This window comes from Bos taurus, chromosome 27 (assembly GCF_002263795.3).
Source record: "Bos taurus isolate L1 Dominette 01449 registration number 42190680 breed Hereford chromosome 27, ARS-UCD2.0, whole genome shotgun sequence".
Taxonomy (NCBI): Eukaryota; Metazoa; Chordata; class Mammalia; order Artiodactyla; family Bovidae; genus Bos; species Bos taurus.
The window spans coordinates 8,329,110-8,336,244 of NC_037354.1; the positions used below are offsets into that span (position 1 = coordinate 8,329,110).

General features: G+C 39.3%; 1 non-coding gene across 1 annotated transcript; it reads left to right on the forward strand.

The window, feature by feature from the left end:
* The first annotated feature begins 5,501 nt into the window (after positions 1 to 5,501).
* On the forward strand, positions 5,502 to 5,573 carry TRNAR-GCG (transfer RNA arginine (anticodon GCG)). Its single transcript has one exon. It is a non-coding gene; the product is annotated as a tRNA-Arg (tRNA).
* The last annotated feature ends 1,562 nt before the right edge of the window (positions 5,574 to 7,135 follow it).

Consider the following 7,135-nt stretch of genomic DNA (forward strand, 5'->3'; position numbering starts at 1 on the left):
CAGAGCCTCCCAACTGTGAGAGGTATGAGATGTTCTAAACTGTCTAAATACAGAGTCCTTTGAGCAGTTAAAAGATTGATTAGAAATTGTATTGGTGAAGGGTTTTTCACTTCTTGGGCCAATGTTTGCTGCTAAGTCTCCATATCCCTTACCTGCTGTGTCCCTGGCAGTGTATTGATTAATATAATTGGTGTAAGTAGTAGCTTTAATGTTTGCAACCTGGGACCCTTGAGTTAATTCTTTTTCTTGTTATAGCCCACCACACCTTTGCTCTGTAGGAATGCAACTTTATCTAATGCTTTTGAGGGTGGCGCTTGACTAATCACCTTAAGAGAAAAATAAGTTTTCTGAAGAAAGGGTCTTAAAATGTTATCAGGCCTCCGGGCCAGAAGATGATGCAAATCACCTAAACTTTTGCATATGATAAGTTTGCAGGAAGAAAGCCTGGCTTACTGCATGGCTCTTCCCCTTCCCCCATTATCCTCTATGCATAACTTAAGGTATAAAAACTACTTTGGAAAATAAAGTGCGGGCCTTGTTCACCGAAACTTGGTCTCACCATGTCGTTCTTTCTCTTACCTTCTGGCTGAATTATTCAGCCTCTTTTCTCCACTGAATTTCCTCACTGAGCTATCCTTATTCTATTACTCTTTATATCCTTAATTAACATTTAATTAAGCAGTTGTTTCCTGATCCTCGCCGACGCTGTCCCCACTTCGAATTCCCTGGATCCACCGGGGCTGGACCCCGGCACTTCGGAGCATGTCTTCTGATGCCCCAAAGAAGACTGTATGAAGAGGGCTCACCTGCCAGTTTCACATTATGAGCCAACCCAGAGCAGAAGAAAACAAATATACTCTTAATCAATCGAATGGAACTTACATATGGTATAGCATCTTTTCTCCTAGTTCATTAATGTAAATACCTCTGCATAACCAATGAATTTGGGTATTTCTGCATTCACCGTACACCACAGTGAATAGCAAGTTGATAACCTGTCAAGCCAGAAAGCCAGAGTCATAGACAGTGAGTCTTTTATATCAAAAGGAATGACTTTTCTCATGGGAAATTATAGTAGAGGGCACAGAGAGTAGAGTAGAGACAGGGAGATGATATGAACAGGGCTATGGTGATAATTACAGTAATAATTGCTGACATTTACCAGTGGTTTTCTTTGTGCTATGTAATATGCTAGACTCATAAAATTTATATATATATATATATGTGTGTGTGTGTGTGTGCGCGTATGTGCACTATAGTCAATGGGGTTGTAAAGAGTTGAAAACAACTTAGATTTGTTGAACAGAAACAAATACTAATGGCTGATTAGCCTTGTTCTTCAGCAGAAACCAATATAACGTTTTAAAACAATAATCCTCCAATTTAAGAAAGTAAATTTTTAAAAGCTATCTTTACTGACAGTGGTTTTCATTTTTACATTTATCCGTATCTGTTCTCTCAACCTCCAAAATGTGCCTTTGGTTTTCTCACTCTGCTTCTTTTCTGGTTAAAGTTTTTATCTTCCCCTCTCACACTGATGTGTAAGAGCACATTTTGTTCTTTGTGGTAAATACTCCCTTTTAATTCCAGTTCTCAGCCCAGAGTTTACTGTTCCCATTCTCTGATCTGAATTGCCCCTTAATAGTATATTATAGGAACCAAGAATATTTGTGAAGTTAGCTTTTCAGAAAAAGCATTAAAAACAAAGATGAGATGGGAGGTTGGTTTTATTATGTTTTGTAATGGCTAGAAAATGTTGTTTGGATGGCTGCAAATGGCATGATAAACTTTCAATTGTTTTTAATTGTTCTAAATATGCATGAAGCCTTAGAATTTTGTTATTTTTGAATGGGGCATAAATTACATCATCCACATGAGCAAATAACCATATGCTCAGGGCTTCAGAAGAATCAGGCAGGAGCCACAGAAAGTACTCTCCCCCACCCTCACCCCCAGGCCAAGTAAGGACAAAGGAAATCAAAGATTGAAAGTCTCAGAGAAATTTGATAACTTTTGTATCTTTTTTATATTGTGAACTTGGCAGGTTTGATGAGGCCCACTGGTTTTCCTACATACTTAAGAATTTGGTCTAGGCAGATGCATGTTGTTCAGAGCAGTAACCTGAAGTTGATTGCTGTCAGAAAATCTGGGTAGTGTGTGCATGCTGTAACTTCAGGCATGTTCGACTCTTTGTGACCCTATAGACTGTAGCCTTCCAGGCTTCTCTGTCCAAGGGATTCTCCAGCAAGAATACTGGAGTGGGTTGCCATGCCTTCCTCCAGGGGATCTTCCCTACCCAGGGATCAAACCCACATCTCTTATGTCTCCTGCATTGGCAGGCAGGTTCTTTACCACTGAGCTATCAGGGAAGCCCTGAATCTGGGTAGAGCTAATATAAAGATCGAACGGGTGGAACTGTTTGTGAGAGTTGCAGGTATTTTTGTTAACTGTTTGGGACTGCATTATATAATATGGGACCTTAAATTTTGCTTTATTTGGTGTCTTTCCTTTTTCACAGAATATATTATATACCCCACATGTTCAAATTAGAAACGATAATGTATGTGTGAGTGTGGTGTGTTCCAAACTACACACACTCCCAACTTTCTATACTAATCCTAGTTAGTGCTCAAAATAGTGCCAACCTGACATGACTAGATATATGACTCTTTTCCCCAACCCTATACCATAAATATACACAGTCTTATCTGTTCAATGCTATGGGAATTTCCTATGAGGACTCTACTCTGTAAAGTTTCTCAAAGCATTCCACTGATGAGAAACTGTCCACGTCCATATTAGAAGCATAAATTTCAATCTAGTTCATATTTACCAGATGCTCACAGGATGCCTGCCTTTGTATGAGAACATATTGCAAATGTATCCTGCTCTGCTGTGTGTCCTATATCTTTAACAAGCTTTATGCTCCGTGAGTTAGTTGAGCTGTCTTACAGATAATGCTTCATTAATTAGTAAAAGACACAGTTAAGGCACTTTTGAGCTCTTTAGATCCTTATGACTTTATTCTTATAATGGCATGCCTTAAATTTAGAGTTGTTTTTATGATAATCCCTTAAATTTTCTCTAGATCATTTTCTGCTATCCTTTCATGTGCTCCAAATAATGTTCATTTATTTTTCTATTGAGCATTTCTCATCCTAAAATGATTTTTGTTATCATTTAATTTCAAGTATAACACAGTAAACAGAGAACTGTAATGATGTCAAGAACCAAAAGCATAATGAGTAGTTTTGCCAGAACAATTAAATCATGTTTTAAAAATATCTATTAGCTACATTCCTGATATGCCTTCATCTCATTTATATGTGGAAATATTTTCATTGTCATTATATAGGAAAAAATACTTCTTTTATCTAACTTCATTAGGAATGCCTGTGATGTTTGAGCTGGTATTTAAGATAAAATATTTTCCTGTAAGTATGACTTGAAGAGAGGTTTGGAAAATTATTAAGTAATGAAATTTCACTTGACCTACAGAGATTTGTTTTAGATATGTCCACGTTTATTCTGAACATTTAACAATTTTTCTTCCCAGGCATCACTTTTCTAACTGACCTTTCTTTAAGAGGAACACTAGCTGATCTCTAGCACTCCTCTGCATTTTTTTTTCCTCCTTCAGGATATAAATTCATAAAGAATAACTGGAAAGTTGTTAAGAAGGAATGGTATTAATAGAATATACTTCATATCTTACATCTTCATTGCTGAGTCTTTATGGCTTTAGATTTGTTAGTCTTTGGAAAAGTTACAACTTTAGCTGTTAGCTTCTAATTTTTTGGAAAGATTGTTAGGCAATTGGAAATATTTGGACCAAGTTATATACTGCCATGTAACAAACCATTCATATATTTGGTAAATTAAATCAAGAATTTAGCTTGTTTTGCTCATGATGCACATTTGGGACAGGGCTCCTGGGTGATTGTGTGTCTTTGTTCCACGCACCATCACCCGACAAGGCTGCTCAGCAGGAACTGAAGGATCCACTTCCGGGGTAGCCCTGAACATGGCTGGCAGTTGGTGTAACTGCTGGCTGGGCTTTTGCTGGCAAAGGCATCATCGCCTTCCCCTGAGGTTTCCCTATCCTCAAGGCAGATGGGGTTCAGAAATGAGTGCCCCAAGAGGTCTGAGTAGAAGCCGCAAGTCATCTTCTGACCTGGCTTCACATCTACCACATTCGTTTGACCAGACAAATGCTTGCAGCCAGCCTGGATGCCAGGGAGAGCAACCAGACTGCCTCTCTTGATGAAGGCGTGGTGAGGCGTCTGGCCATATGCCATACTGAGTCTGCTCATCAATTTCTTTGATGCCAGTTTTTACCCTTTCTCACATCTGAAATTAAAGACATTTTTGGCAATGGTAGTCTCAGATTCCATGATATTTTCTACTCTCCAGGTTGATCTCTTCTGTGTCTACTTGCTCCCCATCTTTTTAAGAAGAGAGGAGGTCAGCTCCTGATGAGCTGAAGAGTACTGAGGGTATAGTCCAGAGAAATGGAGGTTTACTTAAACCAGTTACAATCTGTGTTGCTCTCTGGCACCACTCCTCCAGTCAGTAAGTGGAAGGAAGGATGGTATCCCAATAAGTCCATACCAAGAAATTCTCACAAGGAAAACTTGGGAAGATTGAGAAGACTGTCCAGGGAGCGTCAGCAGCCACCAATCTCAAGAGTGCTGGAAGCCCTCACACTCGTCTGAAAGGGAGATAGATTCAGACAGTGAGAGCATTCATCACACAACACAGGTAAACACCTTGGAACACCAAGCTTCCCCCAAGTCCTTACTGACAGGTAGCCTTTCTTACTGGGTGGGAGTGTGTTCAGGTTGTATCAGAGACTGTGCAGACGTATTTGAGGGCACAGTGCCTTGGCGATTTGAAATGAGCTGGTGTTCCTGAAAGAATTGTCCTTTCAATCAATTGACTTAGTGTACCTCCCATCTTTAACAAGGAGACCTTTCAAATCATGTCCACCATGGGAACTTTCCCGGTTAAATTCAGCATTCAGATTTTTGTTGCACTCAAAAAATAATTCTATGCTTGTTTTTATAGCTACTACTGAAAACTGCCTTAGAGTATTGTTGAAAGTCTCCATCCTCTGAGAGACTCTGAGACTGTTGTGCTAATTTTCCCCACAAGCTTATTGCCCCTTCTTCCTTCACTCAGCCCCTTGAAGATGTGGAGGTCTCAAAATTTTGGCTTCAGGCTTATTTCTTGTTTCACATTCCATGCTTTCACTGAACGTTCCTGTTTTTCCCAATAACGTCAAATATCACCCCTACATTAATGGCATGAAAATTTGTATGTCAGACTCCCTCGTTCTCTCATATCTTCCAGGACCATAATTTTTATCTGAACTTCCCTTATATAATCTCTGCTAGATATTATCATCCAGAGACCCACATGTGAACTTACTTCCTATTCCCCCTCATGAAAAACGATTTTTGTTGTTGTACTCTTGTACTGTTCCTAAGATTCCCTTAGATTCCCTGGTGGCTCAGATGGTAAAGCATCTGCCTGCGATGTGGGAGACCCGGGTTCAATCCCTGGGTAGGGAAGATCCCCTGGAGAAGGAAATGGCAACCCACTCCAGTACTCATGCCTGGAAAATTCCATGGATGGAGAAGCCTGGTGGGCTACAGTCCATGGGGTCACAAAGAGGGCTTCCCTGGTGGCTCAGACAGTAAAGTGTCTGTCTGCAATGCAGGAGACCCAGGTTCAATCCCTGAGTTGGGAAGATCCCCTGGAGAAGGAAATGGCAGCCCACTCCAGTATTCTTGCCTGGAAAATCCCATGGTCGGTGGAGCCTGGTAGGCTACTGTCCATGGGGTCGCAAAGAGTCGGACACGACTGAGCGACTTCACTCACTTCACTTCACTTCACTGTTCCTAATAAGACTGTTGCATACCTGTATCCCTTTGGGGTTTCAAATGAGAGAGACAGAATCCCAGGCTCCTCTTTCTCAATGCACTTGCAGTCACTTGTTACCTGAGTCTTGAAATTTACCTCAGAAATTATCTCAATCTCAGTAGTCCTGATTTTCCTAAAATTTCTACATGGCTCTTATCCTCATCGCTCACGCTTGGTGCCTTATACTAATCCGTGACTCCTTCTACTCTCTCCTGACGATCCTCAACAATGAAGGTAGTATTAACTTACTAAGTACACATCTGATTACATCAACCCTCTTTCCTAAACTCCTTTTTTCAGTTCAGTTACCTTAGCATATTTATAAGTTTAGCCAGGATCTGGCCCCAGGACACCTTTTAGTTTTGTTATCATCTTGCTCTTTCTTCCTCCTGGACTCTGGCCTAAAACAGACAATTCACAGTTGCCTTAAAGATGCCATAAACTTTCACAATTTGGACCTCATGCACTTTATCTACTCTTTAATGAAATTCCTATCCCCATGCCAACTCAGAAAAACCCCCTCTCAGTCCCCAAAGACCAAACTCAAAATATCATAAGCTTTATGAACCATAACTTGTCAGATAGAATTAATCATCTCTTCCTCTGGTTCCCATGGTTCTAAATAGCTCAGCTATGGCACTAAGTAATAGTTTCCATACAAGTTCTCCCCACTCGATTAGGCAAGGCAGTTATTTCTTAATTTCTATATTCTTATTTCATTGTGCAGGACCTGACATGTAGCATAGATTAAATGTTCACTAAATGTTAATTGACTTCTTAAATATAAGGATCTGGATTGAATGATGGGAAAAAATAAATTTCATATATTTTTAAAGAATTGTGAACTGGTATATCCTTTTAAGAAATCAAGAGACTTTACTGTATTCATACTTATATTTTTTACATCTGGAAATCCATCCTAACAGAATCATTCTAAATATGAAAAAGACTTTACAACAAACAATATAGCAAACTCCTTGAAACCAGTTTTTATTTTTTTACTGGTCTTTAAATACACAGCATTTAGCACGATGTTTAAAATAAATTCCTTATTATTAAGTCAATCAGCCAATTGAATAATATTAAGAAAAATTTTTATTATTACTTAAACAACCTAAATGTACACATCTTCAAGGATATGGCTAGTTTTCATATATATATGTGTGTGTGTGTGTGTGTGTGTGTGTATACACGCATATACATATGCATT